Below are 26118 nucleotides of genomic sequence, written 5' to 3'. Positions count from 1 at the left end.
AACACAATCCAAATTCTTGCCGCATTCAATGAAAGTTCTCGTTAAATCACGGATTCGATGTTTGAGCTCCCCAAAACCCTTGTTACCATATTCATTTCCGAAAATTACAGTTGCATTCTTATCTACCCTATTCGCTCATCATTTTACATAAACACTATACACAAGTTATATCTTGTTTTTGTTTACTGAGATCGCTTTCCCGTTTCATACGTGTTCTAACTTGTTAAAAATTCAAAAACCCGTTCGGCTTGATTTCTCCGAGACCTTAACTTAGGTGCTAAGTCAGCTCGTAACACCCGAGGTGTTACACGGGATGCATGCGTCAATTATATGCGTGTTAGCTAGGATGATGCCGATGGAGTTAGCAATAATGCAGCTAGCTCGCATAGGAGCGATATATAGATGATCTTGTAAAGCTAACAATCCTAGGCTACCTGTTTTTTTGAGAAAATATAGCTGATGGCGATCACAAAGAGGAAAAGCATGGAGCTTATTAGTTGGGGCTAGTTATTAAGATTGTGACCTTAGTGTCAGCAAAACGCAAAAGCAGCAGCTATACTCAGTGTGTGAAAGGACACTTTTATCCGATCCCGACGATTACCATCCGGATTCTTCACCTATACTGAGGACTCAAAATAAATTAAAGTGGTGTCGAGTCTCCGTGGAAATGGAAATAATAAAAAAGAAGGAAAGTGGTGCATGGAAAAGCTTTACTATACCTATACGTGTGTCGATTCTCTAGCTGCATCGTTGCATGCCATGGCGGAAGATAGGAAGGCGAGGGGGGGGGGGGGGGGGGGGAAACCCCGCTAAAGCCCTACAGTTTGTATTGAGTTACATGTTTGGAGAAAAAAAAAGGGAGCTAAGCAAGCTGCCATATTGCCACTAGTAACCATACTCCTTCAACCTCAAGTGTAGGTGCAGACCAGTTGCGCTGTGATGGCACTCTTGCGCCTTTCTTCGGTCCACCGCCTCCACCACCAGCTGGGCTGTCCTTGGGCCCAAATGGCCCCTTCCACCTCAACCAACAACTTATATGCCGCAACCGCACTACCTGCACCTGGACTACCCACCCACTGCTAACCCCCCTGCTCCTGTTGCCAGCAACCCAAATTCCGCAACCCAAGCTACCGTCAGTGCACAGGTGCTCGGCCTTGCAACTGTGCTAGCCCAACTCCTTATCAAAGCCAATGCAAGCACCACCGCCACTATTATCACCGCTCCAGCTTCACCACGGCTCCGCCCACGCTCTCCCTGGCTGTTTCACCTGACCAGCTTAGCTTACCTGCACCGCCGGTCGCCATTGCACCTTTTGCTGCTGCTGCCGCCATTGCACCTGCCGCTTGCCGCCACCGGAACGTTGCTGCGCCGGTCGTTATCAGGCGCCACAGTACTCGTCTTGCAGCCAAAGAAAAGGGGAAATATGCGGACATGACTGACATGGCAGTCAAGAAGGCGGCCCTGGAGAACACTCTCTCTACTTGCTCCCCGGCTCTTAAACAACATGTCCAACGCCGTGGTCTGCTCTCCAGGAACCTGCGCAAGCTTGTCTCTGCTGGGTTGGGTTGCTCCACTTCTGCTACTGTGGATGCGGTGTCGCCGACTCATATATGAAGCTGTTTGCCGTGCTGGTTGATCCTGGCATACCACGCTGGTGTTTAGGTACCCCCTCCGTCCAGAAAAAAAAACGCAATTAGCTTTGAACCTGGACACGTAATTCTTCAAAGTTAGAATTGCATGTCCAGGTTCAAAGCTAGAATTGTATTTTTTTTTGGACGAAGGGAGTATGTCAGGTCTAGTTACCATGTTTAGTTGGCTCCTGTGTCCCTCGTTAAACCCTTTGTTACCCCTGTTTTTTTATCTCTGTCATTACGTCCTGGTCTGGTGGCTTGTCGCCCTTGGGTGACTCCCTTCAGATCTTTGTGTTTGTTAGTTATGGTTCGGACTCCACTGCGCTCATGGTTTGCGTGGAGTCTTGGTGTGTTTAAATTTGTAATGTCATTTGGGTCAAAAAAAACTTTTTTGTACTGTCATGGAACGTACGTGGACTTGGCGACCCAGATAAATGCACGGATAGTACGCGATGCGCTTAGACAAGCTAACCCTTCCGTTAACGGCCTGGGACTCCAACCTCTTCTCTCTATCCACAAGCTCCTACTGCCTCACCACAACACTCTCCTCCTCTCTCTCTGAGCACCGGTTCTCGGTTACAAATGTGTACGCTCCCTCAGATCACAGACACTCCTACACTTTCCTAGCACAGCTCCTTGAACTTGCTCCGACTTTCACTGGTCCATGGCTCCTCGCTGGGGACTTCAACTTGGTTCGCTCTCGCTCAGACAAAAATACAGCCATCAATAACAACTCTCTGATCACTGCGTTTAATGACACTATCTGTGCCATGGGACTTCTGGAGCTACCACTTACTGGCTGTCACTATACTTGATCCAACAAACGTGATGTCCCAACTCTTGCGCGCCTTGATCTGGTCTTCCACAATGTTTTCCGTCCTCTAATCTGCTTCGACTCACAAGACCGACATCTGACCATGTCCCGATCATGGCAACCCTTTCCACCAACATCCCCAAGTCCAATATCTTCAGATTCGAAAATGCCTGGTTTGCTGAACGCCAACTTCCTCCCATCTATACTCTTGGCATGGCTCCAAGGTCCTACGTGCATCGATGCTGTAGGTAACCTCGCTGCTCGGTTGAAGTCAACCAGAGCGGCGGCAAAGGTATGGGCTAGGCGTAACAGGGCACCTCTAGCTATCATCCAAAACTGTAAATTCATCACCTTACTTTTTGACACTATGGAGGAAGATCGCTGTCTTTCTGTGCATGAAATTCAGGTGCGCCAGCAGAGCTATGACAGATTGGCTCTCGAGCTTCGCCAGCGGCGGCATACTGGAAGCAACGGGCAAAATTCAGAGCAGTCAAGGAAGGGGACAGAAACACAGCCTTCTTCCATGCACATGCAATGGCACGAATGCGAAGAAACAACATTAGAAGCATTGCTGTCAATGAGGTACAAGTCACCAGTCACTCAGCCAAGGTACAAGCGCTCACTGAACATTTTAGATCCATCATGGGTACAGCGGGACAGAGCAACTGGCAGTTTGACTGTAAACAGCTGTATCAAGAATTAACAAAGGCAACAGACATGCTTGACAGTGCCATTTACTGAAGATGAGGCAAGGGGCTGCAGTAAAATGCATGAACCGGGCTAGTGCTTCGGATACTGATGGCATCGGCCCCGGATTCTACAAGGCCACATGGCAAACTATAAAACCAGATGTTATGCAGTTCCTATCAGCATTTCATGACGAGAGTGTTCAGTTACAGAGAATTAACAGATCATACATGGTGTTGATCCCTAAGAAGCCAGATGCAAACACGGTAGATGCCTTCAGACCAATTTGTCTGCAAAATTGTAGTGTCAAAATTCTCACCAAGATACTAACAACAAGACTTAGTTACAAATCAACAATCTTGCTGACCTGGATCAGACAGGGTTCATTAGAGGAAGGTCCATCACTGAGAACTTTGTATACGCCATGGAACTTGTGCAATGCTGTCACAAGAGAAAAGTGCCGTCTCTTATCATCAAACTTGACTTTGCCAAGGCCTTTGACATAGTGAACTGGGACGCGCTGGACATGGTCTTACAAGCAAGAGGATTCAACAGTGTCTGGCGAAGGTGGATGCAATCCATGCAATCCTCCCGCACAGATGTTCTTGTAAATGGATGTCCCGGACCATGGATGGACTGCAGGCAAGGATTGCGACAAGGGGATCCAATGTCGCCATATCTCTTCATCTTGGTGGCCGATGTTCTTCAGGTTCTGATCAGGCACTCCGGACTTATAAGACACCCAATAGTGGATTACTCAAGTTGCCCTGTGCTGCAGTACGCAGATTTACACACTGATTATAGTAAGAGGAGAACTTGCTGATGTTCTAAATCTGAGAATCATACTAGATCAGTTCGCCGATGCCACTGGGCTACAAATAAACTACACCAAGAGCACTGCGGTGCCGATCCACATGAATGGGGACACGGTCAGGGACTGCATCTCGGCACTGGACTATAGAAGAGAGGGGTTCCCTCAGACATACCTTGGTCTGCCGCTCACAAATGGCAAGCTGCAGCTATCTGCCTTTGCTCCAAACATTGCTAAGTGTGACAGATACCTCACAAGCTGGCAGTCATCTCTGCTCAACAAAATGGGCCGTGCAACATTGGTCAACTCTGTGCTTGATAGTCAGTTGAATGGCTGCACTAGAAATTGCTCCGGGCGTCATTGATCAAGTAGACCGCAGCAGAAGATCCTTCCTCTGGTCCGGCAACGGCGCCTCTACAATCGGCAGCAGCATGGTGGCATGCATGGACTCACGTATGTGATACAAAGGATATGGGCAGTCTGGGACTCAAGGATCTCGGACTACAAAACACCTGCTTGCTAGTGAAGGTGATTCACAGGCTGCACTCCAATAATGCATCATCGTGGGCAAGATGGGTTCGGCAAAATGCTTGTGTTGTCTCCCTCACTGGAAATCTACATGGAAACCATTGGGACACCATGCGTGCACTGCTGCCTCTGTACCGTGCAATCACAACAGCCAAGATTGCGGATGGAACTACAACGTCCTTCTAGTTTGACGTTTGGGATGGGAATGATAGCCTTGCTGATAGATTTCCAGAGATGTTCTCTCACTGCACAAGTAAGGAAATCACGGTCCACCAAGCTTATGCCGGCCAACTGCAGCAATCACTAACTAGACGGCAATCAGCAGAGGCAACAACGCAGCTGCACCAAGTATCACAGATCATGGCGCAGCATAATCTGATAGATGGTAGAGATCAGAGGAGCAGCCCGATGATGAAGGCCAATGGGGAACTGAACGCTGGTATGACGTACACAGCTTTGAAGAATGAGCACTCCACCCCGGACGCTTGGGCAAAGTTCATCTGGCAAAACAAGGAGCCGCCGCGGGTTAAGTTTTTCGCATGGCTGCTGTCCCAGGAAAGAATCAAATGCAAAACAACACTGATGAAGAAGAACATTGTGGACAACACCATCTGTGAAACCTGTCAGGCACCGGAAGAGACATCTGTTCATATCCTATTTGGCTGCCCAAGCGCACAGCAGTTTTGGAATGCGGTGCAGGTTCCAACACAGCAAGACTGGCTGCTGCAGGCACTCAAGGAGATATCACCACCTGAACACATACCAAGCAAGTACTTCAGTACCTTCCTTCTCCTATGCTGTTGGCACATCTGGAAGAGAAGGAATGCCAAAGTCTTTGGATCCGAAAGGACTTCGCTAATGGCGACATTGGCGGCGTGTAAAAGCGAAGCTTATCTATGGGGTAGCCGACTGCCGCGGGACGACAGGGCGGTTGCTACAGAATGGTGCTCAATCTTGGCTAACGCAATGTAACGCTTTAGGCGACAATCATAGTTCTTAAGGCGTCGCCTAGGCGTCCAGGCGACCCCCAAGCGCCTTGCAAAATGCTCGCCTAGGCGTCTAAGGCGGGCGCCTAGGCGTCTGGGCGGTGGCACATTGTCATGCCTCGCCTTTACGCCTTAAGAACTATGGCGACAATTGAAAACAAACTTTGTAACCATCATGGCTGCTTAAGAGCTAAATTATCAATATATCAATCAGGTGGTGGGGGACTCCCCCCCCCCCCCCCCCCCCCCCCCCCCCCCGGTTGATTTATCAAAAAAAAAAGAATCTCCATAGACCCACTGAAGTTGCAGCTCTAAGTGCTCAGTGACCACTCAGAACTGTCAACTTATATAAACATAGAGTGGGTGCTAGAATCAACAAAATCGGACATTTGATCCTAACAGCACCTACTATTTCCTAATATTTATATACATTTTTTAGACTATAATTAGATGACCCCAAGAAATTGGGAAGGAAATAGAAAAAATGAAGATGCAAGTACCAGCAAAACTAGAACGGAGCCAGTGCAGGAGATCCGCAGGACCTCTTCCCCCGACTGTTGATGCGTGTAGACCTGCAAGCAAGAAAGTAGGAGGAGGTCGTGAAGGCAAGAGGCGATGGGGCAAGAGACTTAAGAATGGGCAACAGCACGGGAGATCCAACTTGTTTAGGTTCGTGGAGTCGCTGGTCGGTCGTGGAACCACTGGTCCGGTCGCGGAGCTATCATCATGAAGAGGCTAGGCGAGGAAGAGGCTAGGCGAGCGCTGCAACTCCCAACACCTGGTGCTGGGCGACAAGGGCGGAGGAAACCCTTGACCGAGCGATTGGACAGTGGCCCGGATCTGGGCTCGTGCAGGGAACGTCCACCACCGCAGACTCCCAGCTCGACGAGGGCAGCGAGGGGGAGGAGGATGGGAGGCAGGCGACCGTGCGCGCCAAGGGAGCCGCCGCCGCTACCGTGCCCTAGGAGAAGAAAGGAGAGAGAGGGAAGTGGTGTCGACGACGGGAGGGAGAAGTGGAGGAGTCATTCACGAGCGCTGGGAGAGTGGAGATCGAGGGAGGGAGGGAGGGGGCGACGGAGAGGGAGATGCGGAGGGGGCACGCGGGGGAGAGGCGGAGGGCCGCGCGAAGGAGAAGCCGAGGCGGAGGTCAGAGGGCGCTGAGGCAGAGGCAGCGGTGGAGAGGTTTGGACGACGAAGATATTTTTCTCCTAAAAAAGCGGTTAGGATATGACACGTGGACCGCCTATGGTAAGGAGAACCGTAAAAAGAGGATCAGACGGTGTAAAAATATTTTGCTAACGTGGATGTTGTGAACGGCCGCCGAGCCTTTCTGGCTTAATATAATAATAATAATAATAAAATAAAATAAAGAAGAAATTTGTTGAATTTGACTAAATTTTAAGACAAACTATACTGTTGGTCTCTCTAAAAAAATAAAAATCATATTTCTATAGCTTCATCATTAGTCGCATGCATGCCTTGCGAATGTATGCACGTGAAAGAGGTCGGCTACATTCGTCAATCTAGGTTAGGCTTTTGACTTTAAGCAAATTGTCAAATCTCTACTGTAATGGACCAATTAAAATTATACTAGGTTTTTTTAAAAAAAAATATCCACCACTAAAAGCTTTCAACCATTATATATTAAAAATATACATAAAAATTTATCTCTATTAAAATTAACAATTAATAAAATACCTAAATCAATTCCGAGGACCACGTTTCGACGTGGAATGGCAGGCTTCTCACGCATCACACCCCGCACGCCGACGGCGCGCCTTCGCTCCTCACCGCATCCCGCACGCCCCTCCCTCTCCCACAGACGCGGCTCCTCCACCCCCCACGCGCGCGCGACTCGCTGCCTCCGCATCGCGCCTCGCTGCCTCCGCATCCACCCCGCTTTCGTCTCCTCTTTGTTTCACGCGGCGCCTGCGCTGCCCGGTTCGTCGGCGGCTACGTGGCCCGATGCGTCCGCCGTCCATGCTTTGCCGGCTGCTGCGCGCGCGGGGCAGTACGGATAGGTGGCGACACGCAGGCGCTTGGGGGCGCGGCGGGCCTCGGTGCGGAAGCGACGACTAGATGCCGCCCTCATCCTCATCTCCTCCAGCAAGCATGGGGATCCGCCGAGTCTACCTCGACGCCGTCCTCGAATGCCTCACCGCCGTTCTCTTGACTACCTCACCGCCGTTCTCGACTACCTCGCCGCCGTCCTCGAATGCCTCACCGTCGTCCTCGACTACCTCGCCGCCGTCCTCGAATGCCTCGCCGCCGTCCTCGACTACCTCGCCGACATCTTCACGCTGAGGTTCGTGTCCCCTCCTACGCGATCTCGGTCTCGATGTATATTCACACTTCATAGTTTTGTCTGCTCTTGAATCCTAGGTGTTGGGCGATATGTCCCTTCGGTGTACCAGTTCATTTTCTCTATACTCAGTTCTATTCGCTTTGCAGGGAAGTTACCGTACCATTTGCTGTAGTTATATGATGAGTCCGGTTTGATTCATGCAGGCTTAAGCTTAAGCGTTTGTGGTGTTTAACCTAGGTGATTCCTTTTTTTCAGGCTATGGGTACCATGGTTTCATGAAGATGATGCCCTGGGTCCTGCTCGACTGCAGGTTATTTAGGTGGTTCCTTGATGCCTTTCCTCCTCCTCGGTGAGGCCCATTTTCGTCTGTAGCATGTGATTCAGTGACCGCTGTCCTGCACTCATCACACCTTCTACCTCTACGAGCGGAATTAGGAGCATTGACATGGTGAGGTTTGGTTTAACATTTCTTTCCTTTCTGTGCTCCCACTGTTATTTTGTATTTCATCGACTCAGTGATTATTTCTCAGTTATATATCTCCTGTGGTTCAGTGGATAGCATCAGGGAATTGTACAATTATGTTGCCTTCACCAACTTTCAAGCATACCGCTGCTATTGGATAATGTTGCTTACAAAAAATATTACCAAGTTTGTGAGTGCTTACAATTTTGGTTTTATCAGTTATTAGACTGATCACAGTTGCACCAGTTTATATGACATGTTGTAGGCTGTCCACAGTATTATCCAAAAAATACATCTGCCTGAGGTCATGTGTTGTGTTTGTTTCTTGCATGCTGCCTGTTTTCCTAATGTGGTGCTTGCAATCTCAGACATGGATACACATATGTTCACAGAGTTCTCATCCATACAATGGACAGGTATTACCAATGACATGTTGACACCATATGATCAGTTCACTGCCAGGTTCATTAATCTTATGCATTGCAAGTGCGCTAAATGGCCTCCAAACCTCCTTCTTGTTGTGCCGCTGTGTGCTTGTGTGAATCTACAGTAAGGTCCCGATCCCCTTGCGGCTTTCTTTCAGTCTTTGTGTTGTGTATCATGATATGCATTTAGTCTTCTGCATAATGGTTCTGTTGAACTGAATCAGTTAGTACCGCAGAATGGATTTTGGATTCGCCAAAGTTTACCTAAAAGTTTACAGGATTCTGTAGTCACCATCAGGGAAGGAAGAAAACCAAGGAAAATAGTTATTGGGTACGCTTCAGGTTATTGCATTAGAAACAAATATTTTATCTCTTCTAGGACATTGAGAAGATATACATACTGCACTTGTGATGATTTTTAGCTCAGGTTTCCTCTGCAAAATAGTACAATGTGCTAATGCGGATCAGGCATTCTCTCTCCAATTTCTCATTATTACTTTCCTCTTCATTTTGTTACCAACAATTTGCCTTCAAATTTTTTTGTTACCAACAAGCAAGCATATGAATGCATGGTAGTGCTGTTGAATATGTGATTAGTGCTTCCACACCACGTTACTATCTTCTTTTCTCATTCCAGTACATGTGTCCTTCAGGCACTTATGTGGGATTTGTGCTGACTTTCAAATGGCATTCAAAAGATTGCTTCCATCAGTCCATCATCATGTCTTCCTATGCTAGGTTTAGTTTCCCTGTATTTTTTCCATAATAATCTTATGATACACAGGGATGCCATTGTGCTCATGAACTCTGTTTTAATTTTACTTGTGACACTGTACACCACATTATAACTAGAATTAGGTTACGGTGGGTCCCTAATGGATGTACCTATTATAGAACTTAAGAGGTTATCTTGAAATATCCCTTGGGCTTGGAGTTTCTTTATGACCAATGCATATGATACAATATGGCATTGCACCATCTTAGAGATTTTTTCTGAAAAAAAGTTAATGTCCTATCATGGAAAAGAAGTCAAGAGTTTAGAACCCAAATATGTTTTTTCTTTATCGTTCTTTGTTCTGATAATAACTGTGGCCACATATTTGGACTAGCTATGAATTTTTTTCGTTTTACTTCAGTCGTCAGCTTTACATAGGACCAGAGTTTGCTATGATTCCTTCCAAAAAGACCAATTTACTTATAGTGATACATCAGGTCTGGTGAAATGATATCAGTTAGTTCAAATTTACATTTTCATTCTTTATGAAACAATCTTTTGATAACACGTATTTCCTTCTGGTGGTAACTGAGATGGATGACGATGGGCATAAGAGTTTGATCCTTATGGAGAAAGGTATTTGTGTGGCTTCACAGTGCCCAACAAAAAAATTCAAACAGGGATGGAGCTCAATCGAGTGAAACCTTTCCTAGAGGATTGTGACAGGCTCTGTTGAGCAGCAGCATATACATGGTTGAGGGTGAACTGAATTGGAACGAATGGAAGGGCAAAGCTGACGAGGATCTTGCTTTAAGATGTGTACTGCCATGTGTGGACATTTGAGAAGGGTCCAAGGTTGATGGAAAACAAACCTGCCTGCTCTTATAGCAACTTTTCCCTACAGTCCCAGTTCAAGGTTCAGAACATTCTAATCAAGATCTTTCCCTATGGCTCATTTCAGCATGTAATCCTCGCCTAAATTAGGTAATCTACCAATCTCCCTAATCTGTATATGGTTCATTTATTGTTATGCATTGCGATGTTTTTTTTTTCTCTGTTCGGCCAACATGTTCTGTTTTGACTTGAGCTGTCTAAATATTGACCAATTATTCCTAACTGTATGATAAAACATGAATGCTGTGTAAATATTGACCAATTATCTCTACTATAATGGACCAATCAAAATTATATTAGGTCCCCCAGAAAACGTCCTCTAAGAGCTTCCAACCATTATGCACCTAGAAAAATGCACACAGGAATTCATCTCCATTAAAATCAAGGGCTAATAAAACACCTAAATCAAATCTGATGGCCACGATTCGATGTGGGATGCTAGGCTTCTCACGCATCCACACCCCGCACGCCGACGTCGCGCCCTTGCTCCTCCCCACATCCCACACGTCCGAGTTCGATTCCTACTTCCGCCTATGCATTTTCCCGGAAAAACAAAACCCGCCGCAATTTGTGGGCGGCGCGACGGTCGCGTACCTGATGGCGTGCCTAGGCACGGAGGGCGCCGTGGCTACCGAGGAGGGGGCTGCCGTGCTCCCGACCCCGGTCCCCGCGCTCCTGACCAAGGATGACGTGCGCCGCCGCCGTCGTGGTCGCCGCTCCTGCCGCCGCTGCTACCGAAGCCGAGGAGGAGGCCAAGAAGTAGGAAGAGGAGAGGACGTCGGCCTCTTCAACCTCTTCGATTGCTGCCATGGCTCTGTGGCGGTGTTGTAGGAGAGGACAGGCCGCCAGGGTGCTGGGCGCCAGGCCACCGGGCTCCAGCCGGGAGCGCCTCCAGGGAGCACCAGGGCGCTTGAACCCAATCTGTGCCCTAGCCGGGCCAGCCGCGAGGAAGGAGGCGGCCAGCCGTCTCGCCCGCCACGTCGGGACCTTCTCACGGCGTGCATGTGCGGAGCAAATATAAAAACACATGATCAAAGAATTAGGAATTTTGATATGCTTTTACTGTTAATCCAAGCAATAAATATCAATTGTGCTCTCTGGTTTACATACAGAGTTTGACCTGTCGACAGTGCCTGTTAATATCTGGCTTGCTAAGAGTAGCTTTCCACCTCTTGTTAAATACAAGCACATGTATTGCTTCCCCTAAATAGCTCTGACTATAGGCATTTAATATTTGGTTGGTTGGCCCTGCTGGCACTGCTATATTTTGCTAAATTGTATGCACTTCAAGGCTTCACTAATGTTGCTATTAAAATGGAATTTGATGTTATTCTAATTATTGGATTATGTGTGGAGCTCTGTGGTTTTTAATATGAAGACGGCTAACCAGAACTTTTCAGCTCTATGTTTTTTTCTTCTTTTTCAGTTTTTACATGACATCAGTTTGGGTTATGCTACTATTACACTTTTGAAGCTTCTTGTAATTTGCCATTTTACTCAATATAGCTCATTGATGTCATTTTGTGGTTTTGAATATTTTGCTCATCGATATCTTCTTTGGTCCTCATTAGTGATGATTGGGCTGAATGGACATGCCAAGAGGGAGTAGAATTTCTTCATGCACTGCAGCAAGTAAGAAAAGTAAGAGGCATGTATTCCGGACCTTGGCCGCGGAGAAGTAGCTACGTCTTGCTCCATCATCCAAGAAGCAGCGCTGCCCTTCTCTATCCAACGTGCAGCAAATTGAGCCGACCATCTGTAGCCTACTGTATGAAGAGCCGCCACCCCTTTACAAGGTAAAATCACTAATCGGGCTGTCATTTGTGATGTTCTTGCTTGTGTGATGATGATCTGTTTTGTTTGGTCGTCTAGCGACTGATTTTGTTAAACTGCCTATCGAAAGATCATACTTGTCAATTTGATTTTTGATTTTTTTTTAAATTCCCTGTGCATCATTCAAAGTGAAAACCATTTGTGCTGGTTCTTACAAGTTTCATTTGTTTTAGTTCTGCATTCCATTTGTGACTAAATATTAGTCTGCTACCACGTGGTCATATACAATTGCGTGAGACAAACTATGAAAAAATGTCGTTATTTGATTGTTTTAATGTGCATCTTTGATAAGAAACTGTGGCGTTAGCACGAGCATGTTCTGAATCAAGCAAAACTTATCGTCGCACCCACTACTGAGATGATGACACGTTGTTCCTGCCACATGGCACATGATCCCACGTGGATCAATCGGGCGACGGCGGCAGCCTGGTGACGGAGACAGACATCCACCGACTACGGACTACCGGTACCTGTAAAGTGCCGCCTACTACTAGTATACTCGATCGGTTCCTGCAGCACGATTGATCGATGAGTCCTCTCCAAAATTTCAATCGCCACGCAAATAGAAGCGATCAACTAAGAGATCCCATCTCCTCGCTTACCAGAGGATAATGAAGGGAGACAAGATGGACATATGGGCAAGCGATCCAATTAAGCCGAACAATCGAGAGGCAGCGTCTTTATCAATTACTCTGATTTGCAACGTTAGGCTTTTGGAACATGGACGTAATCAACCAAACACTCTTAGTTCACATTCAGCTTTGAAGTCTTACTGATCTTATACTGCATCCATCTCAATTTTTAAGTTTAACTTAAATGTATATAAAAATAGCATCAACATTCATGTATCTAAATAAATTTATTATGAATATATTTTATAATTAATCTAATGATGTTTATACTATGAAGCAGCCAACCATTATGCGCCCTTGAATGAGTGGAGTCGAGCTGGAACAGTGAAAACAACATGTGCAAACATGCTTCTCTCCGAGCATATATGATTGAGCGGATGACAGGATAGCAACCGTAATGCAACCAAACAGGCCTAAAATCCATTACCTTTACCTTACTTCCAGTCAGCAAGCATGCTCTGGAAATCCTGTGGAAGAAGTAAAGCGCCCTGCTATCTCTTTATACCAAAAAGTATGGGGCCTGAATTTCGTGTACCAAATACCACTGTACCAGAAGATGGCTCAAGTCCAAGTACAAGGTACAAGACACAATGCTTCAGACTATCCAAAAAAATAAATTCTGAAGCTTTAAACTCAGTATTATGGAGCAAACATACAATTCCCATAAGATCCACATCTCTCTATTGCCAACTGGAGTATCAAAAGGCCTTGCTACTCCCAAATCAAGTGAGAAACTAAAGTTTCATGAGTCTCAGGGATTCAATATGGGGGCAAGAACAAGAAGCATTGACTGTGCACGAATACTGCAATTTCGACAACTGAAGGGCAAAAAGATTCTACCGTAAGTACGCTGCCTGATCTTTTTACGTCAGTTAGCTGCATTTATCATGTCGGCACTTTGAAGTATAAAACCTCTTTACTGGTTGTTTGGCAGACAACATGATGCCAAGTATTACTCATCTGCCCAGTGATGTGGAGCAAACAAGAAAATGCATGCCCATTCAAGTTGTTGATGCTGGTTTCACTGTCACCATAGCAGCAGATGCACTCGTTGCACTATCAGGCAATTTGTTTGGTCCCGAGATCTCCCGCACGGGTAAGTCGACCACTCACCATCTTTGCCGAGCACACACACTACAGCCGGAGGTAGAAGAGGGAGGGAGAACAGAACGTATACACACAGCACAAGCACCAACGTTGGCCGGAGCTCTGTAGAGTAGATGACAAAACTGAACTCTTTCAACTTTACTGAGTTGCAGTGGGAAGCTATATATACAACTCTACCCATCTAATCCTAGTACACAGACATGCCAGGCTGTCATGCTGCTACAGTGACTAGATGCGACAGCAGGACTGATTTTTGCGCCTGCCCCTGCTGTGACTACAGTGCGGCAGGGAAGCCTTTCGGCACCTACCCCTGCCACAACTACAGTGCAGCAGTAGGGGAGCCCTTTCGGCGCCTGCCTCTGCCGCGCGTAAAGAAGGAGAGCAGTAGATTACTTTATAATTATTCCCCTAATCCTGCCGCTAACCTTAGAACCTCCACCATGCCGATCATCTTCTTTAGTTCTGTGAACCGAAGACGGGCGAGCGGCTTGGTGAGAACGTCCGCGAGTTGCCGACCAATTTCAACGAACTCGATGACGATCTGCCCTCCATCGACGCAGTCCCTGAGAATGTGAAACTTTACATCGACGTGCTTGCTCCGGTCATGGAGAACCGGATTCTTCGCGAGGGCGATGACGGGCAGGTTATCCACCATCAGTGCTGGTAGGTAAGCATCCACACCGGTCAACTCGCCTAGCAGCCGGCATGGCCACACAGCTTGGCACGCCGCTATGGCCACCGCCACGTACTCTGCCTCACACGTGGACAGCGCCACCACCTTCTGTTTCAGCGACACCCTTGAGATTGGAGCCAACCCGAGGAAGACGAGCACGCCAGAGGTGCTTCGCCGTCTGTCGATGTCCCCCGCCATGTCTGCATCGTTGAACATAGTGAGCTGCAGCCCACTTCCATCGGCCTTGGAAACGACGATCACCTGATCCACCGTCCCCTTGATGTAGAGCAGCAATCGCTTCACTATAGCCCAATGATCCTCTCGGGGATCCTCCATAAAGCAGCTGACGTAGCACACGGCGAACGCAATATCTGTCCTCGTGTGGACTAGATAGTGCAGACCGCCGACGATGCTCCGGTAGAGTGTTGCATCTACCTTCGCCGTGGTACTGACCTTCGTCAGCTTCAGCCGCTCCTCCATCGGAGTCACGCACTGCTTGCACTCAGCCATACCACTCCGCTCCAACAGCTTTGAGGTGTACGCGCTCTGACCGAGCGTGAGCGCCTCCTTCCCCTGTCTCACCTTGATGCCAAGGTAGTAGGAGAGTGCGCCGAGATCGCTCATTCGAAAAAGAGTTACCATCTCGTGCTTGAAGCTATCGATATCCTTCGCACATGCGCCGGTGACGATCACGTCGTCCACATACACGCCGACGATGAGCTCCTCCTTTCCCCGTCTCCGCATGTAGAGCGCATGCTCGGTTGCGCACCGCGTGAACCCAAGCTCGCCCAGCGTGGCGTCAAGCTTGGCGTTCCACGCTCGCGGGGCCGGTCGCAGTCCGTAGAGCGCCTTGCGTAGTCAAAGTAGCCTATGCTCTGCTCCCTTGACGGCAAAACCCAAAGGTTGCCTGATGAAGACCGTCTTCGCCAGCTCGCCGTTGAGGAAGGCCAATTTTATGTCCAGGTGATGGACGCACTAGTCCTTCGCTGCTGCCAAAGCCAGTAGCAGTCGGATAGACTCCATGCACGCTACCAGCATAAAGACTTCCTCGAAGTTGATTCCCTCACGCTGGACAAAGCCTCGGGCGACGAGACGCGCTTTATGCTTGACAATGGCGCCGCGCTCGTCCTGCTTGACCTTGTACACCCACTTTAGGCCGATCGGGTGGCATCCTGGAGGTGGATCGACGAGCTCCCAAGTCTCATTTTCCTCAATCGCCTTCATCTCCTCTAGCATCGCACCGTCGCCAATTTGCATTGCGTTCGCCCAGCATGAATGTGGGTGGTTCCTCTGCACTAACAAGAAGCAGCTCTGCGTCATTGAGCAGCCGATCCGCTAGGCTTGAGGACCCTGTGCCAACGACGATGTCGTCCAGCCTATGGAACCACACCTCCTCACCGTTGTGGAAAGCATCCATGAACTCGGTGATGTCGCTTGGAGGTGAGGCGAACTCTATCGGCGTCAATGGAGTCCCCTGTTCTACCAGAGTGATCAGCACAACACCTGGAGTGCTCGGCATCCCCGCTGTAGTGCTCAGCACTACTCCTAGAGTGCTCGGCACCCCTCTCGGAGTGCTTGACACCACCCTAGGAGTGCTCGGTACTAGTCTTGGAGTGGTCGGCACCACTGCCAGACCTCTTGGCTCCACTACCGGACCGTTCGGCACCCATCCTATAGTGGTTGGCACCACTACAGGACCACTCGGCACCACTCTTGGAGCGCCAGTAGCCCTCCCGGAGTGCTTGGCACTGGCCCCAGAGTACTTGGCTCTGTTGCTGGAGTGGTCGGCACCTCCCCTCTAGCGTCTCCACCACCGTGGATGACTAAATGCTCGACGACAAAGGTGCTGGTGAAGCCACCTGCTTCCCTTGTGTTAGGGCTGTCCTAGTCCTAGGCCGCCTTCTCGTCGAACACGACGTCATGTGAGACAACCACCTTGCCTCCACGTGGGTCGTAGAGCTGGTACACCTTGGTACCTTCCTTGTAGCCTAGGAGCACCATCGATGTGCTCCTATCCTCCAGCTTGGCGAGGATCGGCTTTGTCTTCCTGACATGGCCGATGCAGCCGAATATCCAGAGGAAGGACATGCTTAGCTTGCGCCCATACCAAGCTTCGAACGATGTCCCTTCATGGCCTTTGTCGGCGTGTGGTTGAGGATGAACACCGTCGTGGTCACTGCCTGTGGCAGAATCGCCCGAAATAACACACCTTCGGAGGTGCTCGTCTTCCACCAAACACTAAGCACCCCGAAAGCAAGATACTTTGAGTAGTTCCGTCAAGCACACCCCAAGGGAGAACTCGAATAATCCACGTTTTTCCTCCAGGATCAAATAATGAGAACGAGTTTACAATACTTAGTCCATTTCATACACTAAGTGATATAACATGTCCATGGAATTAACTTTTGTTTTGTGCTTTCGTTGATCGTTTTGAGTTGTGGAAATTGATTTACACTCTTCATTACATGCATTAACACATAAACATGATACTTATGACATGTTTTAGCAAATGATTTACAGTGTAACACCGAGGGTGTTACAAATCTACCCCCCATAAATAAAATCTTGTCCCAAGATTTCATGTGCCTAGTGTGGGAAAAGAGATAAGAAATACATTTCGATTTAAACAATTACCTCGGTTAGCTAGAAAGAAGGTGGGGATAATGCATCAACATATAACTTTCTTGCTCCCATGTTGCTTCATCCTTCGAGTGATTTTGCCACTGGACTTTATAGAACTTCACCACACTATTTCTAGTCACTCTTTCTTTTTAGTCCAAGATCTTGACAGGATGCTCAATATAAGACAAGTCGGACTGGAGGGAAAGTCCTTCATTTTCCACTGCTTCATCGGGAACCCGCAAACATTTCTTCAAGGGAGATACATGAAACACATTGTGTGCCGCTAATAAAATATCTAAAAGTTGGAGATGATAAGCAACCGGGCCATACTGCCCCAAAATCTTATAAGGGCCCACATATCGAGGGGCTAGCTTATCACGGACACCAAACCGATGCACCCCTCTCATAGGAGACACCTTGAGGTACAAATGATCTCTGACTACAAACTGCAAAGGCCTTGCCAGCATAAGTTTTTTGTCGGCTCTGAGCTACATTCAAATGACTCTAAATAATACTGACTTGCTCTCGAGCTTCCTTGATAAAATTAGGTCCAAAATATCCACTGTCTCCCACTTCAACCCAGTTAAGTTGTGTCCTACATTTCTTTCCATACAGGGCCTCAAAGGGTGCCATACGAATGCTTTCTTGATAGCTATTGTTGTAAGAAAACTCAGCTAAGTTCAAGCATTCATCCCACTTCTCAGGAAAAGAAATGGCACAATCTCTCAACATATCCTCAAGTACCTGATTGTTTGACCGTCAGATTGTGGATGATAAGCTGAACTCCCAAGGAGACTAGTACCAAGACATTCCTAGAGTTGCTCCCAAAAATGAGAGATAAAGACTGACCCTCTATCAGAGACGATGGTAAGAGGAACTCCATACAGGGTCACAATCCGGGCAAAATACAACTTGGCATACTTCTTGGCTGAATATCTAGTATCCACCAGGAGAAAATGAGCGGACTTGATAAGGCGATCCACAATGACCCAAATAGAGTTATAGCCCTTGGACGTGCGGGGTAAACCCATAATGAAATCCATGGAAATATCTTTCCATTTCCAAATAGGGATAGGCAAGGGATGCAAAAATCCCAGGGTACGCATATGGTCTACCTTAACTCTACCACAAGTATCGCATTCCGCGACATACTTGGTGATATCCTGCTTCATATTGGACCACCAATACAAGTGGCACAAATCATGGTACATCTTGTTACTTCTTGGATGGATGGACAACTTGGAATGATGAGCTTCATCCAAAATCTTTCTTCTAAGCTCCTCACTTGATGGAACAACCAATCTATTCTTGAACCTCACTACACCTTGATCATCAATACTAAAATAAGGACCATGTCCTTCGGCAATTAACTTCTTGATGTGCGGGATTTCCAAAACATCTTGCCTTTGCTCTATAATAATTTGCTCAAGTAAATCCAAGACTAGAGCAATATGGGCTAGCACCTCAGCATGGTTGAGAGACAAGGATGCTTCTTCAACTTGATACGACTTCCGGCTCAGAGCATCGGCTACCACATTAGCTTTTCCCGAATGATAATGAACTTCTAAATTGTAATCCTTGATTAGCTCCAACCATCTCCGTTGCCTCATGTTCGCTCGGACTGAAAATTGTAACACTCGGTGTTACGTTGTACAATTTTTGCTAAAAACCCTGCATGAGCATCAACTTGTGCGTAAATGCGTGTAATATAGAGTATAAATTAATATTCAGAGCTTGAAATGTTCAGTTGAAACATGAAACGAAGGTTATATTTTGTGTCTCATATTATCACTTAGGATTTTAAATGAATTTTTATCGGACGGAAATGCTACGGAACGCATCAGTGGAACGTAGTAAAGTTTGTAGTACGAACTTCATAGGCGACGATGAAATGCGTACGGTCGAGGACGAGGTTCGCTAGCTAATACATCAAGAAGCTCAGAAATAGGAATTCGACGCGAAACCATTTGAAGTTTAAGTCATTTTGCGTAAGTTTGAAAATGGGTCGATGAAGCCATGTTCGGCAATTTTTGTAGAGCGATCGGGTGAAGAAGTGGTGAGATGTTTTGGCATGGTTGGCTTGCCCTAGGTACCCTTTTGAGTGTGGAATAACTGGTTTAGCTTTTGGGTCATCGGGTTTGAGATTTTGGGATGCTTTTAGAAGCGTGCAAGTCACTGTCTAGGCCGACCTCAGTATCTAGGCGCGATCACCACGCCAGCGCTCGTCGTCGCCGTGTCTGCTGCTCAGCGAGCGCGCCATGCGTGGGCCATCGCACCAATCGTCCCCACCACTGGCACCGACCTACTGACCGCGCCGCGTTGCTACCTTGGCATGCCACGCAAGCTCTCGCTTGCGCCCTGCCACACGGTCCCACATCGCCATGCTGTGCTGCACCGCCGTCACACCTGTGCGCACCCGCCCACGCGCATGGCCCCACACTGCTGTCCACATCTCCTACTGCTGCGTCCTGGCATGTGCTCATGCGCGCATGCACACCATGCCAGTGGGCCGGGCTGCTCTCCTCACTGTCGTGTCGAACTGCACCCTGCCCGCACTGCGTGTCGACCACTGCCTACACGACCACTACGGCCAATGACCTTTCGCAGCGGCACGCACGTAGGCCCGTCGTTCGCCCTCGCCAGCGCATCTGAGCACACTGCGTCACCACGCTACCGCCTGCGCGTCCACTATTGTCGTTGATGCCTCGGGGCTGCACGCGCATGGGACGGCTGCCTAACCTCGCCATCACAGCTGTGTCCGCGCCAGCGCTACATCGTCGTTTTCCCGGACCTGCCATCCTCTACGGCGCTCAGTACCAAGCCACCACCAGCTAGTGGGATGGGCAGTGAGATCAACGTCTCATGCATGTTCCGCTGTTCCCCATCACCGGGCGTGCCTAGTTTGCGTTGACATCCACGATAGCGCCAAGCCAAGCCACGCCTAATTTCCCCTGTTTCCCGATCGCCTTGCCGATGGGATCGTTTCCTCTGATTTTGCCGTAGTGAAGCCATCACAGTGAAATTAACTCCACCCTTGACTCCGCCGTGTGTCCAGCCACCTAACCGACCCCACCTAGCAGCAAATTTTGCCTTGTCGTGCTCCAATTGGGACCTGCCGCTTTGTCGGGTCCTTAAGACCAGGTTGGCATGCGCCATCGGCAAGCCGCTTTGCAGAGCATCTCAGAGCAATTCCTTGCACCACCGGCCTAGACTCCACCCGCTAAGCACACTACGCACCTCGCCCGAAGCACTACCGTAGCCCAGCTTTCCCTGACGCAATCGTGCCATTGCCGTGCGTCGCCACACCACCCGTGCGCACGTGGCCAACTCGGCTCGCACCATCTTTGAATGAATCATCGCCTCGAGGAGTTCCGTGGTGAGTCACTGGAGCTCACTAGCTACCCCTTTTGCCTCGACTTCGCTGACATTCATTGGAACGCCATAGTCGTGACTGTAGGGTCTCCGCCACCATGGTCAGGCCATGCTGCTATGTCCTGGCTCACGCTTCCTTCGCTCGACGCTTCATGTTCGCTCCTAGGTAAGGGTCGGCTCAGTAGTTAGGGAGGAGAAGGTCTGCTGTGGCCGGCGTATGCCACCGGTGCCAACGCCACCGCTCCAGAGCGCGCGTGTAGCTGTTGTGAAGGTAGGATTTTCTGAGAGCGTAGCCATAAAATAGTAGACTAGCGGAACAGTGCCTTAGCGCTCGCAGGGAATACAGCATAGTCTGAGGGTGTTTTTGCTTATTGCCCGGCGTGCGTGGGTCCTTCCCTCCGTGGGCCGTCGTTTGGCTAGGCCGCGCCCCCACGTGGGCTGCGCTGCATGTGCGCGTGCGTCGCGCCATTTTGGGCTGAGCCAAGGCGCATGGGCCGTGCGATTGAATTGCGTTTTCCAATTTCCAGTAAAATAGGAAGTATTTATTCAATAAAGTTTTTAGCTGAACTTGGATAAATTGTAGTAAATTGTGTAGTTGTCCAAAAATAGTGGAACCAATTTTGTTAGATTCATAAAATTACCATCTACTTGTTAGTATAGTTAGATTACAGTTAGATGTGACGATGGTAGGGTCATAAATTCAAACTAAAGAGCTTAGTATTATGTAGATTAATATTTGTAGGGATATTTATGGAAAATTGGTGATAGCTATAGATACAAAAATTTTACAGTAGGCTCACTAGGTTAGTAGGTACTTGCTGTAAATTTTGTAGCCCTAGGGTAGGTTGATAAGTAGAGTAGCTATTATCCTTATTGTATCGTATATAGCGTAAATTAGCATTAGGAGTAAGGATAGCTGTAGTTGCTATAATAATGAATGCCATACTTCACACTGTTATTGGTAACAATAGATAACTTAGTACCATGGTCGGTAACAATAGCTTAGTAGTAAGCAGATGTACTTTTATTTTAAGAGTTGTTACTATATTACTAAGCATTGCATCATCATTTCATGCATGTAGATCATGAGCTGGTAGAATTCGTGCCCGTCGACGAACAAGAGTACAATGAGGCCATTGAGGAGTACGAGGAGAAGATCCTCGTGCAGGAGGGAGCCCTAGAGCCGTTTGGTGCTGACCTTACTGACCCGTCGCCTGCCTAAGGCAAGCCCCGGTGCATAACCCTTATTTTTATGATCACTGAATATATATATATATATATATATATATATATATATATATATATATATATATATATATATATATATATATATATATGATGTGCATTTAAGTTACAGGCATTTTATGGAAACTACATGCATAAATATATCTACCTATGAGTCCTACTAGTGTAGATCGAGTAGATGCTATGCTCAGGATATCGGTAGCGTGAGTAACCTGCCGTTACTCGCAAATAGGTGATACATATGATCACTCATAATAAAATGGTGGAAAGAAAAATGGTGGCCGAGTAGGGATATGGTTTGGGTACTGGTGGGTGTAAGGGGTTGTGTCCTACGGCCAATAGGGCATAGCTCGGTTACACTTTTCCCTGCCTATGTCAATTAAGGACCGATCATTGCATAAGGCATCGTGGGCAAGTCACAGAGTTATTGTCTCAGGCGCATACTTGGGTATGGGCATAGGGAAGACTTGTTGCTCTCTTATCGTGGATCTGTCTCTTTCTGGACCGACTGATGGGAGGCGGGGATGGTGGAGGTCCTTGCACCGCACTAAGTCCAGGACTCAGGAGTGGGGGCTTGGAGTTCAAGTTTGGACGGGGACCTGGACACCCAAGACAGGAGGGCGATGGGTTAGTCCTGCTTGTGCCTAGGGTACAAGCAGGGCATGTGTTTTTAGGGCACCTAGCTGGGCACATCGATTCATGAATCACCGGGCGATCCGGTATGGCTTGTTTCGTGTCTAGCACCGTAGTAAGAACTGAAAGATGAAATGTGATGAAATGGAACTGATTACTCAACTCTTGCTTGAAAGTAGAACAAGTGCTTCTATAGACTAGATAGATAATAACTTAATATGACTGATAATAATAATATAAATAAGGACTCACTATTAGTATTGCTTTCTGCTAAAAGAAAACGAGCAAACCATAAAGCTTATCATGTTCCTTGGAGTCGGGAAATTATTCCCACTAGTCAGATAAGTCTTGCGAGTACATTGTGTACTCAGAGTTTATTTACCCCTATTGCAGGTGATGCATGAGAAGTACCCTTATGTGGAGGATTCTTCTGGTGGGCTCAGACGGATCCTCGTTCTTATCGCTAGATGTTTACTTTAAATTCCGTTGTTTATCATTCCACACTCTGACATTTGGTATTGTAATAATGTACTTTTAAGAAACTCTGATGTATGAAATGGACCTGTATTGTAACTCATTCTCATTATTTGATCCTTGGGGAAAATGTGGATCTTTTGGGTTCTCCCTTAGGGTGTGCCCTATGGATACCGCCCGCTGTAGTTTGCTTTCGGGGTGCTTAGTATCTGGCGAAAGACGAGCAACTCCATAAGCGTGTTATTTTGGGCAGTTCTACCACAAAAATATACTTGAGACTCTTGTGATCCATAAAAATGTGTACCTTATTTCCCAACAAATAACGTCTTCAAATTTTTAGAGCGTGCACCACAGCAGCCAGCTATAAATCATGGGTGGGATAATTCACCTCATGCTTTTTTAGCTGACGTGAAGCATCAGCTATCACACGCCCATTCTGCATAAGCACACATCCTAACCCCATCTGAGGCGTCATAATATACATCAAAAGGTCGGTCAATATCTGGTTGGACAAAAATAGGAGCAGAGGTAAGAAACTTCTTCAGGGTTTGGAAAGCTTCTTCACAAGCTGGACTCCATACAAACTTGGCATCTTTTTGGAGCAGCTTGGTCATTGGCTGTGCTATTTTAGGGAAGTCAGGAATGAAGCGCCGATAATAACCAGCAAGACCAAGGAACTGACAAATCTGATGCACTGACTTGCAAGATTCCAATTTAACACATCCTGCACTTTGCTTGGGTCTATAGAGATCTCTTTAGGTGTCAGAACATGTCCCAAAAACTACACTCGATCTAACCAAAACTCGCACTTACTGAATTTGGCATACAACTTGTGTTCCCTTAATCGAGTCAGTACTATCCAAAGATGTTGGGCATTGTAACACCCTAGGTGTTTGTCACCAGTTAAGCAATGGGTTTAAGCTCAAACATGACATGTTAAGTGGTGATGAAGGTGTCAAGATCAAATCTACAAGGGTGAGCTCCAACTTAAACTTGGGCAACACACATTGCTTGCATATTGGCCCTTTTTGGATATATACCTAAGTAATGTTGAAGGTGCTTCTTTCATGTGCCTCACATCAATTTCCACCCACATGGATGATTGTAAAAGTTTCATGAAGTTTGGAATCAATAAATCACATGAAATGATAAGTTACATCTTTGTTGGAATTGCACTGTTAAGTGAATGGAAACATTGGTCATTAAACAAACCTTACTACCTTGCTCAAATGACTCTAATTGAACTCTACAACAAAAGTCATGAAGGGTTCGTGTTGAGCCAAGGTCATGAAAATGCCTCAATCAGTCTGAAACTCTAAGTTAAGCTTTACCGTGATGCTACGTTGACTTGGTTTGAACTATGTCTTATGGTGCTTGCATGGAGTTGCACCTTAAATGAAAGTTGAAGTTTGAGTGGTGTAGAGAAAACTTTGTTTTTGGATCAGGAGCTAGTTTAGTCTCTAAATTAGTCTATCATGGCCTCCAAAAGTGAGTATATTGCTGTTTCTGGAGCTCAAAATTTGGCTAAGTCCCTAATGGACTGAAACTGAGTTTTCAGTTTTCGTGTACCCCGCTTCGTAGCCGCGTATCTCTCCGACCAGATTGAATCAGACTTTGACTCTTTAAGCAAAGTTGTAGATATCGCATAGCTCTACAACTTTGATTACTATGGATTGTGCTAAAACTAAGTGGTTTAGGAGATTTGGAGGGATGAACATCGGGTTTCAGTGGTATGTTTGAGGTGGTATTGAAATTCATTCCTTCTTTCAGCAAAAGTAGCAGGGCCGACAGTTCACAGAGTCTCGACGTTGTGTGGCCTCGCACGCTCGCTACTTGTGTGCCACCTCACCATCGCGTGGCATTTTGGGAGAAGCCGAGCCTGAGCCTGCCCCCTGCCCTCTCCATTCGCCCTCTCTATAGCTCTCTCGATCGCTCTCGCTCGCCCTTTCCTCTGCTAACTCGCACAGAGCGTAGGCGGTCGCCATGCCCGCCATTGCCAGCGAGCGGAGCTTCCACGCCACCCGTTCCTGCTTCTTGATGCGTCCTCCTCGCCCGACCAACCGTCTAGCACCTTCTTTGCTTCGCACACATGCTTGTTTGATCCAGCGCTACCGGGAACCGCTCGCCGCCGCGGCTTCCTTGTCCGTCGCCGCTGTCGCCCTGCTCGGGCCACTGCCTATAGGGGGCTAGAGCGCTGCGGTTGGATTGGTGTGGAGCCAAGCCCCGCCTCTGGTGCAGCCATGCACCACCATGCTCTCGTGACCTGCCCTCGATGCCGACGTCCATCTCCATCGACCGAAAATCTGTCGGTCCTGACCAGCTCCTCTGCTCTGCCTCCAGTCTGTGCGATGGTGAAGAAGAAAGGGGAGCACGTGCATGAATATGACATTCTCCAGGGGGTTAAGTGAAGGAACCGTGACTCTGGTGAATAGTCACGAGAAGGGTCGATCGCTGATCTTTTATTTCAATTTTCTGTAGGGACCCCGATGCAAGATTTATAGTCCTTTTCTTTGATTTTTGTAGATTTGAATGATCAGTTTTGAAAATTCATAGTAATTAGTAGAAAAATTGTAAAATAGTAAATGAGGACTTTTTGGAATCCTTGTGAAATTATCAATGCAGTAGATCTATAATATAGCATGCTTTAGTTTAAATAGTTTTCTATAAAAATAGATTTATGCAGTTAGGTTTTTATACTAGTTGTGTCTTGTCTTTTCATAACTGCAGTTGTTGTGCTCAAATAATTGTGAAATTATTGTGGAGTGCTACTAAGGTTATTCTTGATGTCTGGTAAAAATTTCAATATTTTATGCTTGATAGTTTAAGAGTTATAAAAATAACAAATGTCCTGTATTGCTTTGCTCCTACTCTAAATAGTCCTGCATGTTTGAATTAATTGGCTTAGTTAAGTTATGAATCATAACTTTATGCTCATACATGAGTTGTAGTACTTTTATTAAGATTTTCAAAAAGCTAAATATCATGATTTTTGGTTAAGTAGATCTTGAGTTATACTTGCTTAAATCTCTGTGGCTGTTTCTGTCCAAACCCAGAGAGGATTTCATTGTTCTTATTGTGGGGCCTTCTTAATAGTAGAATTAGCTTTAGGTGTTTGCAACAAAGTTGTTTAGAATTTTCTAATATTTCTAAAAAGTCTAGAACCATATTTATTGGACATGTATAACTCTATTTATAGCTGTTTAAAGTGGCATATCAATTTCTGTCCATATTTTAGATAGAGATGCATTTATTGGATTAATTGGCCTTG

At 47.0% G+C, this 26118-nt stretch overlaps 2 long non-coding RNA genes across 15 annotated transcripts; one reads left to right on the top strand and one right to left on the bottom strand.

The window, feature by feature from the left end:
• Positions 1-3045: 3045 nt before the first annotated feature.
• Positions 3046-6596, bottom strand: LOC136521393 (uncharacterized). 4 transcript variants are annotated; one of them, XR_010775542.1, is made up of 4 exons: positions 5958-6596; positions 4119-5222; positions 3500-3904; positions 3046-3422 (listed from the first exon to the last, which is right to left on the bottom strand). It is a non-coding gene; the product is annotated as an uncharacterized lncRNA (long non-coding RNA). The 4 variants fall into 4 exon arrangements; XR_010775540.1 differs by having other exon boundaries at positions 3500-4971; positions 5092-5222; XR_010775541.1 differs by having other exon boundaries at positions 3500-5222; positions 5958-6029; positions 6119-6596.
• A 605-nt stretch (positions 6597-7201) lies between these two features.
• Positions 7202-23070, top strand: LOC136522064 (uncharacterized). 11 transcript variants are annotated; one of them, XR_010775772.1, is made up of 9 exons: positions 7202-7762; positions 8018-8210; positions 8315-8415; positions 8642-10349; positions 11831-12055; positions 13005-13565; positions 13659-13820; positions 21581-21721; positions 22770-23062. It is a non-coding gene; the product is annotated as an uncharacterized lncRNA (long non-coding RNA). The 11 variants fall into 11 exon arrangements; XR_010775773.1 differs by having other exon boundaries at positions 8018-10349; positions 13005-13302; positions 13480-13565; positions 22770-23069; XR_010775771.1 differs by having other exon boundaries at positions 8018-8415; positions 22770-23066.
• The last annotated feature ends 3048 nt before the right edge of the window (positions 23071-26118 follow it).

Source organism: Miscanthus floridulus, chromosome 18 (assembly GCF_019320115.1).
Source record: "Miscanthus floridulus cultivar M001 chromosome 18, ASM1932011v1, whole genome shotgun sequence".
Lineage (NCBI taxonomy): Eukaryota > Viridiplantae > Streptophyta > Magnoliopsida > Poales > Poaceae > Miscanthus > Miscanthus floridulus.
This window is presented reverse-complemented; position numbering and strand designations above follow the sequence as displayed.